This window comes from Pinus tabuliformis, chromosome 3_2 (assembly GCF_031772625.1).
Source record: "Pinus tabuliformis cultivar Carrire ecotype Pingquan chromosome 3_2, CPIR1, whole genome shotgun sequence".
In the NCBI taxonomy this organism is placed as follows: domain Eukaryota; kingdom Viridiplantae; phylum Streptophyta; class Pinopsida; order Pinales; family Pinaceae; genus Pinus; species Pinus tabuliformis.
Window position 1 is genome coordinate 228,084,692 of NC_142302.1, and position 12,018 is coordinate 228,096,709.

Here is a 12,018-nt window from a genome sequence, read left to right on the forward strand (position 1 = left end):
ATAAATGCATTGGCAGTGGCTGTCATTGTTTCTGTGGCTTGGATATGAGCTGTATTTCAAGGCAACGGATCCTTTTAGCGAGCGTTAGCAGAGTGCACGGATCATAACTGGATTTTGGCACATGCTGTCCTTTGCTCTGCTCTGCGTCCTCTGTGTGCTGTGAGCACCATCTCAAAGTTCTACACGGTATGCTTACTCAGAAGAAGTTGGAGAAGATTTTGATGAAGAGGTGCTTAAGCCATGAACAGTGGCGATCATTTAGCTATGAAAGAAAGACTGTGTTTTTGAAATTACACAGCAGTTTCGTAGCGCGCTACGAAACTGCTGTAGGTGATGATTTTAACGCAAAACAAGCAGTTTTGAATTATAGGCGGGAATTTTGAAAGGGAAACATCTAAAGGGCATACAAAGCATTATCTGAAGATATCTAATAGTTAATCAGATCAAGACAGGTGGAAGCTTAAAAAAGGTGGAATATTTCAACCCAATTTTAAATTTATGTTGTAAAGCTCCTTTATCACCGTTCAAGAGGTATCAAATGATTTGCATACAAGGAACTCTTGCTTGCACACATGTTCATCGATGAAGCTTACAACGCAGCAAGAACGTGGCAGTTTTCCATGTTTTGGGTTATTAAAGGCTAGAAGACATGCTTCTGTACATTCGAACTTTTTGAGGAAAACTGAAGCCGAGAAGCAAGGGAAATCTCCTAATACTTCTGAGCAGTTAAAAGATTCAGCATTCAAGGTCAATATGGAGCATTAAACATCCAGCTCAGCCAAATCGAAAGAAGACCAGGTGTCAAAGAACAAGGAGAAGCCATTATGCGTGGAAAATAGAGTTAGAGTCATAGTTAATTTAGAACTCTTAAAAAGCTCCAGTCAGCACTTTATTGTATTTATTAGTTAGCTAAATAGTTGATAGGTGTCATTAGAGGTAGTTATCGAATTCCCCTCATGCTGGAGGAGGAATATCGATCAGTTGGAATAAGAGTTATATATATAGCTGAAACAACAATGTAAGGGAGGTTGGAAAATTTTATGACACAACTTGTATTTGGCTTATGTAAACACTCATTTCAGTAATATAATTTCAATTTTACTTCTCAGGATTCATGAAGGATTTCTATGTTCAGAATGTGTGATTTTATCCTTCCCTTAATGTTTTTTACAGTTGTGTAGATGTATAATCACTCAGAATTCACTGATTGTGCTCTGATTTCCTGTATGCATCTAAAAACTGTGGTTCCATATGTGTTATGTTCTGAACTACAAATGCAGAATGCCCTGACTGCCATGTAAGATTAAGTTCACTGTTACATTGAAGTGTTAGTGACTCCATAGACCCAATGGAAACTTGTTTAATATATTACCAACATTCATTTTTGTCACAGTTATTTCACAAAGAGTTAGCCATCTTATCTTAATCAAAATCACAAACCCCTCTAGAGAGAGCCCTCTCAGGTTGAGGAGGCTAAGCCTCAGCCTAAAGTAGGTTTGAAATAGTTACTTGAAGTCTTCCTGGTCAGCAGCCTTCCAGGACCTGATTTTGAGATAGCAGGACCCTTCTAATACCTTTTACTTTCGTGATGTGTTAAATTGTATTTCTAAAAGAACATATATGAATACATGTGCATGTTGTAAAGAAGAGGAACATGTCAATCATCAACAACATAAAAACATAAGTCGTTGATAACGGATTTCGTCTAGGAAGGACTACGTCTCCGAGCCCTGGTGTCAAGATAGTTTAGGCCGTTGCATTAAGTGTTGTCAATAGTGATGATGTACATAAGAGGTGATGTCACTATCATACAAGGAAAATTCCATCACACAAGAGTGGCTCCAAGAGATGTTCCACTACAGGAACTCTCAATCAAAAGGACTCCTATCAGTATGACACAAACTCATGCATGATGATCATCCTGCCAACATGGCATAAAAGGGATCTCAATGTAAACATAAAAGATGACAACATGAGTATCCCATCAACATACAACAAAGGGATCTCAAAACACACCATGACAAATCATGACAACAAGTAAATCACATAGAGGATTCCACATCACATCAAGCAGGAATCATGAAAACAAGTAAGCAACAATATCCCACATCAAACATCAAACAAGGATTTGTGCAGCACAATTCATAGCAAAATAAGTACATGAACACACTGCATATACCTCACATCCAGGGGCCATTTGAAGAAGCGGGATTTCAAACTACTGAAACTGTTCGAACCATCGATCTCATGGCGTCGAATCTCATGGAATGATTGCTAGCACGTTGAATGCTGACGCTTGCACTCCACTTAAAAAAGTGGTCGAAGAATAGAATCAGAAAATGGAAAATTTGAACGCACCATCAGATTTGTGGCATCGAATAGTGCAAAATTGACTATCAAATTTCTGAATTATGTGAAAGTGAGAATCTGGGGCTCAAGGAATCTTTTAGATTCCCCCTAGATTCCGCAAATATTCCATCCTCCAGGTCCTCTGCAAATTGGCTGCTCAGATCAAGAAATTGACTGCACCATCAAGTTCATGTTGCCTAGAGGTGTAAGATCAACATAAAGTTTGTCTAATTTGGACACTGTGAAAATTTCACCCTCCGGGAAATTTTGCTTAGTGATGGTTCCCCTTGCATTAAAAATTAATAAGAAAATATTCTGCCTCGTTTTCAATGCCAGTTGCTGGTTCCTCCATCTTCCCGGGTGCACTGGTGAAATGAATGTTTGTATAATTTTCTGGCGGATTTATCAATAGTATGATTTTGGTGCAGTGGTAAAAATAGGCAAATGGTTGAGGAGGGGACGGGTGGTTAAACCCCACCCCTCCCTTTTTTTAACACATCATTGTTTGGTTTTAAAATGAAATGAATTTTAATGGGGGGTTGGGTCTGCATTGGGCGGCTCACCCCATACCTCTGTATCCATATATGTTTTTGACCGTGGGCTTTGGGGTTGTTGCAATGTATTTTATGGGTGGTACATCACATGGTTTTGATGTTACATGTATTAATGGGGCCACCCACTTCGGGGCTGTCCACGTGGGCCGGCTGGGTTCGACCCCCACCGGCTCCTGTACTAATATTTTGGTACCGTTTTATTGGTGGGGGTGTGGGTCAGGTCCACTAGAGGTGGCCTGTGCCCACCAGAGGCGACCGGTTCCCATTGGAGGTGGTCCATGTCCACTACATTTATGTTTATGTTATGGTATTAAACATAGGAGAAGGGTGTGGTGGGGTCATGGCCACCCACCCAACCTTTGTATAGTTGTTTTGTGTTGCGGTTAGGCCAGTGGGGGTCATGGCCCATCAGCCTGTAAATAATTTATTTTTGTTATGGAATTTTGGGGGTGGCGTGGGTGGTGGCCCGCCACCATAATGTATATATATTTTTTATTATTAGGAATAGGGGAGATTTTCCAACCTTTAGAAAATAAGGGATATTGGGAAAATTAACGAGGCCACAATTTCGACTACTTTCGGAAGCTAGGTTTCAAGCCCCGGGGTCGGTCAAATTGTAGGACACTTAAACCTAGCCCACAACCCAACTTTGACGAAAACTTTGACTGGCTCGTTCTCCCTCATACGAGCTTGGATTGGTGAACCATTTGCAGCGCCGCGATCAGGACAATGAGATCTACGCTTTGGTCCTAGTTCGAAACCATTCTGATCATTTTTTATTTTCAAACTTCCATTAGCCCTCTTTTTCCTATGTGTATCTCTGTAGCCACCTAGATCAATTCTCCCCACTAAGGAGCTTTTGGTCCTCCAAAATCATGAAAAATAATATGCAAATTCTATGTACCTTGTTTACATCATAAGCGTCCTAAAAGGTATCGCTTCCATCTCCTTCACCTTTGTTCTTCGGAGCCTTAAGCGATGAGCCGACCCCTGCAACCTCTAGTACATTTTTTTGCAAATTACATGCTTGACTTTCATTACCAAATAATGACCCAAGCATCCCACACTTGCCATGAGTTTATAACACATACTTGGTGGTCAAGTTTACAACAACATGGACACAATATCCTAGCTACAAAAATAAGGCCAGCATACCATTGTTGCTTCAACAAGTGATGGAAAACACTTCATTACTACAACACATGATTTACAATCATAAGGCCAAACACAATTGTCTTGACATGTGATGGAAACACGACATCACTTTCACAATTTATCATGCAACACAAAACAAGACCAAACATCATTGTTGCTTAACAAGTGATGGAAACATGACATCACTTTCACAGTTTATCATGCAACACAAAACCAGACCAGACATCATTGTTGCTTAACAAGTGATGGAAAACACATCATCACTTTTACATTTTAAAATGCAACAAATGATTTACAAAAGTACGACCATGAAACACTAACATATCCAGAAACCATTTTTCACTTATCAAAGTGAATGGGTCACCTCCTTATGGCTATTTTTCTTATCAAACAATTGTTTCACCTGGTTTATGCACCGACACTTTGTCTTTAAGGTGCTACTTTGGATGGAGCCTCCAACAAGTGCCTCTTTGATGGCCACTTCTGTCGTAATGACTGCGATACATCTTATTTCTCCATATCTGTTTAAACTATTGTTGAGAGGGTCTTTCATGCCTCATCCTTTTGTGTGCTACCATTCTTGTCAAACACTTTGAAAATGTATGGATATATAATCCAAAAAAGGTACATGTCTTTTGATGCCATGTTTTACATTCATTATTAACAACCTGATCATAATCAAAATGAACATTCGAATGTTAAAAGTGGTTATACCTTTCCTTGCCATCTCTATTGTAAGTATGGCGATGAGAGCTGGTCTCAGCTCTTTCCCTGCAATGGGCACTGCCATGGGATGATGGGGATGTGTTCTCATCATTCTCTTTCCTCAACGATTTCGACAATGTCGCGAAATAATTTGACACCTTCGAGCATTCTCCTTTGGTGTATCTCAAGCCTGCAAATTGAGGTCTCTGCACGACCTCCAATGGTTGAGTTATGCCTCGGTTATTAACACCAAGTTCTTCTTCCTGCTCGTGTTTCATCCTGGTAAGGAGCCTCATGTTTGTCCCTGTAATTGGGATCTCCAAATCTCCAACAGCAATCATACTATGTGAAGACGAAACTAAAAGGAAATCAACATCTTTTACCTCCTCTATCAATTTGGAAAGAACTGATGGAGGCTCCTCATCATCTGTTGTTGGTGGTTCGCTAGTTGTCTCGGTGCATTCCCTAGCTTCCTTTCTAACATACCCAAGTCCTATCTGATGGGGTAATTCCTTTACTTTGATGGGGTTGACAATGCCTTGGCCATTCATGCCCAAGACTTTTCCTTCATACCCCATTTTCTTCAATAGTTTGGAGCCAATTCCTGTGGTATGATTTTCAAAAACAGCGAAATCATCATCAAGACACATATATGAATTCAGAGAACTAATTTTTACCTCACATGGTTCACACTGCAGCTCTTTCAAGGCCTCTTCCTTAGCTTGCAACTGTTGTAGCAAACTCTACATTTCCTCTTTCTCTTCATGTAAAATCATCTTCAATTCAATGTTTTGCATTTGAAGATTATGTTTGTTGTGCTTCAATTCTTCCAGGGCCTCTTCCATGGCTTGCATCTGAAGATACAATCACTCCTTTTCCTCTGTCTCTTTCTGTAGTTTTTCATAAATTATTTCCACTCTTTTGGAAATTTTGAGCATGGTCTCGTACAATGCTTTTTCATCCTTTGTCACTGCATGTTCCATTGTTCACGCTGCAATTCACATCCACACAAAGACCTCTCCAATACCACTTGACACTTGATCTAGGTCCGGGTGTGATAAAGGACCCTTCCAAGACTTTTTACTTTCGTGATGTGTTAAATTATATTTTTAAATGAACATAAATGAATACATGTGCATGCTATAAAGAAGAGGAACATGTCAATCATCAGCAACATAAAAACATAAGCCGTTGATAATGGAGTTCGTCCAAGAGGGACTATGTCTTTGGGCCCCAGTATCAAGATGGTGTAGGCCCCTACATTAAGTGTTGTCAATAGTGATGATGTACATAAGAGGTTATGTCACTATAATACAAGGAAAATGACCTCACGCAGTAGTGGCTCCAAGAGATGTTCCACTACAGAAACTCTCAGTCAAAAGGACTCCTATCAGTATGACACAGACTCATGCATGATGATCATCCTACCAACATGGAATAAAGGGGATCTCAATGCAAACATACAAGATGAAAACATGAGTATTCCATCAACATATAACAAAGGGATATCAAAACACAACATGACGAATCATGACAACAAGTACATCACGCAGAGGATTCTGCATAATGCATAGCAAAATAAGTACATGAACACACTGCATATACCTCACATCTAACGACCATCTGAAGAAGCGGATGTGAAACTGTTGAAACTATTTGGACCATTGATCTCACGGCGTCGAATCTCATGGAATGAATTCTTGCACTCTGAGTGCTGACACCTACACTCCACTTAGAAAAGTGGCCGAAGAATATAATGAGAAAATGGAAAATATGAACGCACCATCAGATTTGTGGCATCAAATAGTGAAAAATCTGGGGCTCAAGGAATGTTTTAGATTCCCCCTAAATTCCTCAAAGATTCCCTCCTTCGGGTCCTCTGCAAATTGACTGCTCAGATCAAGAAACTAACCACGCCATTGGGTTCGTGTTGCCGAGAGGTGTAAGATCAACATAAATTTTGTCCAATTTGGACACTGCGAAAATTTCACCCTCCTAGAAATTTTGCTCAATCATGGTTCCACCTGCATTAAAAATTAATAAAAAAATATTCCACCTCGTTTTTCATGCCCGCTCCTGGTTTTAAAATGAAATGAATTTGAATCGGGTGTCAGGTTCGCATTGGGTAGCCCACCCCATACCTCTGTATCCATATATTTTGTTGATCGTGGGCTTTGGTTTTACATGTATTAATGGGGTCGGACACGTGGGTTAGGCGGGTTCGACCCCCGCTGGCTCCTGTACTAATATTTCGGCATCGTTTTATTGGTGGGGGTGTGGGTCGGGTCCAGCGAAGGTGGCCTATTCCCACCTCATTTATGTTTATGTTATGGTATTTAACATAGGAGAAGGGTGTGGCGGGGTCATGGCCGCCCACCCAACCTTTTTTAATTTGTTTTGTGTTGTGGTTAGGACGGTGACGGTCATGGCCCGTCGTCCTGTAAATAATTTATTTTTGTTATGGAATTTTGGGGTGGCAGGGGTGGTGGCCTGCCACCATAATGTATATATTTTTTTATTTTATTAGGAATAGGGGAGATTTTCCAACTATTGAAGTTTCTAAGTTTACTTAGTTTAGAAACCCTCCATGCACTTTAATTGATTTATTCCTACCTACTTGTTATTTTACTTAACAAGTTATTTACAATGTAAACACTGAAAATAAACACTAGTGCATGCTCAACATATTACAGATCAACAACTAAAAGAGATAGAAACAATCGTGCCATATGAAACCATTATTTTTGGACCAATGTCCCCGGAAAAACCCAATGCGGGAAAACTGGTGCAGCTATATGAGGGTTTTCTTATTAAGAAACAACAGAGTACAATCTGGGTGCCAAAGCAATCCTACCCAACAGAGAATTTCCTTAGTAGTAATACCTCTTTGTTTCAGACAAATCTACTGGCTGAAACCCCAAATAATCCTTTCGGTATCTACTCAGCACCAATCAACCCCTTAATCCCCAGTGTCTGCCTAATCTGGACTGCGTTGGCCTCTTTTAGCCCGTTGGCCCTGCATCAGCCTATCTTGGCCTGCATCAGCCCCAGGAGGCCCTGCATCTGCTCTCTGAGCCTCTTCGTCAGCTACACTAGCCCCTCTGGTGCTTTGCACAACACTTAGTTGCCTCTGCATGGCCCTGCATGAGCACTGGCTGCTCCTGCGTCTCTCTTTCTGGCTAATCTGCTACTATCCCGACACTATCTTTGTCTCTCTATCTCTCTGTACTCAATGCCCCTCAACTATTCTCCTGATCACTGATTCTATCTCTCTTAGAAAACCCCGCTCTAGATAATAGAACTAGCATTTGCACCTAATGTTGCAAAGGAAACGCTGTAAGGCATAGTGTGTGGAAGAATATTGAAATGTGAATGGGCTTTTGTGGGATTTTTTGAAAGCAAGGGTTGATGATTCCGAGTTTTAATTTGAGGAAGCGATGCCGAAAACCATAGAAATGGAATGCAAGTAGCCATAAATATCCATTGAACTTGTTTAGAGACCTTTGTTTGTAGTTGGTAAAAATTGTGGAGTTAAAGGTGAAGATAAATGAATGAATCCATGAGAACAACAACCGGGTATCCATATTGATTTGGATAGAGTTATTTAAGAAATCATTAGTCAAAGGGGAAATTAAATTAATATGAAGATATATTAAAAACATGTATTATATTCATTAAAATCAATTGATTTTGTTAACAAAATATGTTAAAACCCATTGACAATCAATTGGTTGTGAGGACATAAACAATCAAAATGGTATTTGATCTTGAAACATCCTTTTTTAAATTTGAAATGGAAAACACAAACAGTTGTGAGGACATAAACCATCAAAATGGTATTTGATCTTGAAACATCCTTTTTTAAGTTTGAAATGGAAAATAAAAATAGTTGTGAGGACATAAACCATCAAAATGGTATTTGATCTTGAAACATCCTTTTTTATGTTTGAAATGGAAAATACAAATAGTGAATTGCAACAGAAGAGGTTCGCGGAGGAATATAATATTCTAAAGAACATTGTGCTTGTCATTCCATATTTGAAGTTGTATCAAAACATGTTGGAGGCATCGAAGACCTGAAGAAGCAATAATGGACCTGCAAAATGTATATTTATTAGAATTAGTAATATGTAAATCCGTTGTGGAAATTTATTAGTAATACTTTGTAGGTGAGTTGTGTTAAAATGAATTTGGAATGAATGGAAATGAAGTTACCTTTGCTATGGGGATTTATATATTGTTAGTGGAAGATGCATGGTGAATAACGGCATATTGAACACCATTGGAGGTCTATGCGTAGTTGGAGATGCATATTTTTTGCTTGCCATTCTACTTGTAGTTGCTTAGGTATGCTATTTCTGAGTCCATGTGTCCTGTTGCAAAAGTAAGAAAATGTTAGAATGAGATGTATAGATAATATAAAGACATTCTAATATTTGGTTAATTATTAATATTGATTAAAGTTGGTTGTTGTTGAAAGATATGAAAAGTATGTTATGAAATAGAATGAGGTAAATAAATGGAGGAAACCTTTTGGTGATGTTAAAGTATGGGTTGGAGCAAATTATCTGGAGGCGGCATTGAACGGAGAATTTCTTCTGCGTGTTTTCTGCAAGAAATGTTTTTGTTGTCCTTCATTTTACTATAACGATTGAAACTGAATGCGGGGCTAATCCGAAGATCTCGTAGAGAAGGTACTTTTGAAATTGCTGTGAATGTGAGACCTTGATGTTCTATTTTTCCAATGTCAATTGTTGCTTTTGGAAGTGTCGTACCTTGAGATTTATGTATGGTTAAAGCCCAAGCCATCTTCAGTGGAATTTGTGCACGTCCATTTCTTTTTACTGCTGGAATAGGCAAGTGAGTGGGGTTTCTTTCATCCCAAGGAGGCCCGATGTATTTGGGAAAATCTACGACAACAAATGTTGGAATTTGTGGTGGTTCAGTTGATTCTTTGTAAAATATGGTTACAATTTCTCCGAGGGAACCATTAAAAAGTCTCGATGAAACCCAAAGGTTGGAAGTCAACATAACTTTTTCGCCATTGCATAGTAATACAATTCACTCAAGTTGCTCATCTTCTGAGGAAATGTTGAAATATGTGTTGTCATCTTCAGCAATGGATCTTGCGATAGGAGTGTTTAGAGATTTCATCATTTGCTTATTATGGACCATTGTTTGAGCATTTGTTGGGAATAGATGCATGGAATCATGGAATGAACATATTTCTTCTTCTGATAAAAAGGAATATGTGCGCGACATGAGTACATTGTAGTCGTCGATTGTTAGATTTGCATCTCTAATGTTCTGGAGAATGTTCCTAAAGGTAACCTGTGCGATGTTGTCACCTTGTTGATGAAATATTGTGTCTAACGTGATGACTGTGTTGAAGGTGTTCCACAGTGCGCTTTCGTGGCTCGTCCTTGCATATAGAGGTATGTCTTTGACCGGTGGTAGCTGACCGAGATCACCAACCAATATAATGGAACAGCCACTGAAAGGAGTGTTTCTTTGCTGTGGAAATGCCTCTCGAAGATGTTCATCAATATGGCTGAGAAGCTTTGGCCCAATGAAGCTCATTTCATCGATTAGTATGTATCTTATATGCCTGAGTTCTTCTTGGAATTTTGCAAGAGCATTACCTTCTAATGGCATAAGATCCTTTATAGGAAGGTGTAGAGCAGAATGGATTGTTGATGCTTGTATGTTAAAGGCAACAACCCCTGTAGGGGCGAGGAGCATGGTCGGTGAAGGTTCTAGGCTTGCAAGGCTTATGAGCATATCTTTGATGCAATTGATAAGGAGGGATTTTCCTGTACCAGTAGTGCCTTGTATTATCATTCTGAGAGCAAGTAAAAAATCCTTCTTAGCAAAATGATTAGAAATAATATTTAGAGCTTTTCTTTGCATTAGAGATAATGTAGTAAGGGTCGCGAGGATATGTTGATGTGTTTGAAGAATACGGTGAATGGAGCGGCTATTCTCAATGAATTTTATGGAATTATTTTGTAGATCTAATGGGATAGTGGTATGATTCCAGTTATGGGTGTCATCAAAGCCACGAAGACCAAGCATGTCAAGGTCATTTATGAGAAGCTCATTTGTAGGGTGTAATTGGGAAAGTAATTCCCATTCATTTATTTCCATGGCATCTGGAGGATTGGTTTCATGAATAGTTGAGGTATTATCTACGACAGATTCAATATTAGATAGTGTGCAGTGTTGATGCCAAGGTCTGTAGAATGGACGAAATGTTTGCCAATTTGTGATGAATTCTACAGTAGAATCTCCTATATCTTGTATGATATGGAGAAAAGGTTTGTATAGCATAAGTTCAACTCTGGAAAAGTCAGCGTAGCAAGGTTCAGTTGTGGATGGTATGGAGGAGTAACGTGGTATGACCCAAACAATTGCTTTTTTAGGTCTTTGTTTCCATTTGTTTGTTTTGCGATGAGGTTCATATGACCAGGATCTTGCTAATTCTACTAGTGATGTGGATTCTAGGGTAGAAGGGCGCTGGATATATGTATCTATGATGTGTGGGGATGTAGTGGAGGTGGTGTTCATTTGTGGAAGGTGCATAAGAATTTTTTGGCTTACATTTAAAGAAATGAATGGTCGACTACATAATGTTAATGGTAATTTTTGCAGCATAAGGCAGGTTTCTTGTGCTCCAATGTCACGATCAACAAGGGTTTCTACAAGAAATTTTTGAAATGTGGATGTTGCTGGGTCAGCAATGGGTGAAGCTAGAACAATTCTACGTAGCATGTGGTGGAAGCTTTAAGATTTTTTTTCTGCTTTGGATGCATATTTGGTGTATGGAGAGTACTGGTTGGCAGTCAACATTTTCACGCCAGATAGATAGGATGGTAAGGTTATGGCTATTGAGTCGATCATCGTTGCGAGCAGGGGTGTATGCTTTTTGGCCATTGGAATCAATGAATAAGGCCGATTTTGGATGTAATTCCCATGGTGCTTTATAACGACATTGGAGTGAGGATCCATTTTTTCTTAGGCATGTGCTTTCTGAGCATTTTGTGTGACGTTCAACACAATTGATGAGCTATTCATAGTCATTGAAAGGATTGGTTCTGAAGATTTATGGTGTGGACAATAAACAAGGGTCTCCGGGATTTTTCCAAGCAATTGGTTGGTTTGAAGTCGAAGGAGTACGAGGGTTCCAAGCGGAATTATATTTGTCGAAGAATTGCCTTGTAATATCAACTGCTTCTATGTCTTCCCAGATGAGGTT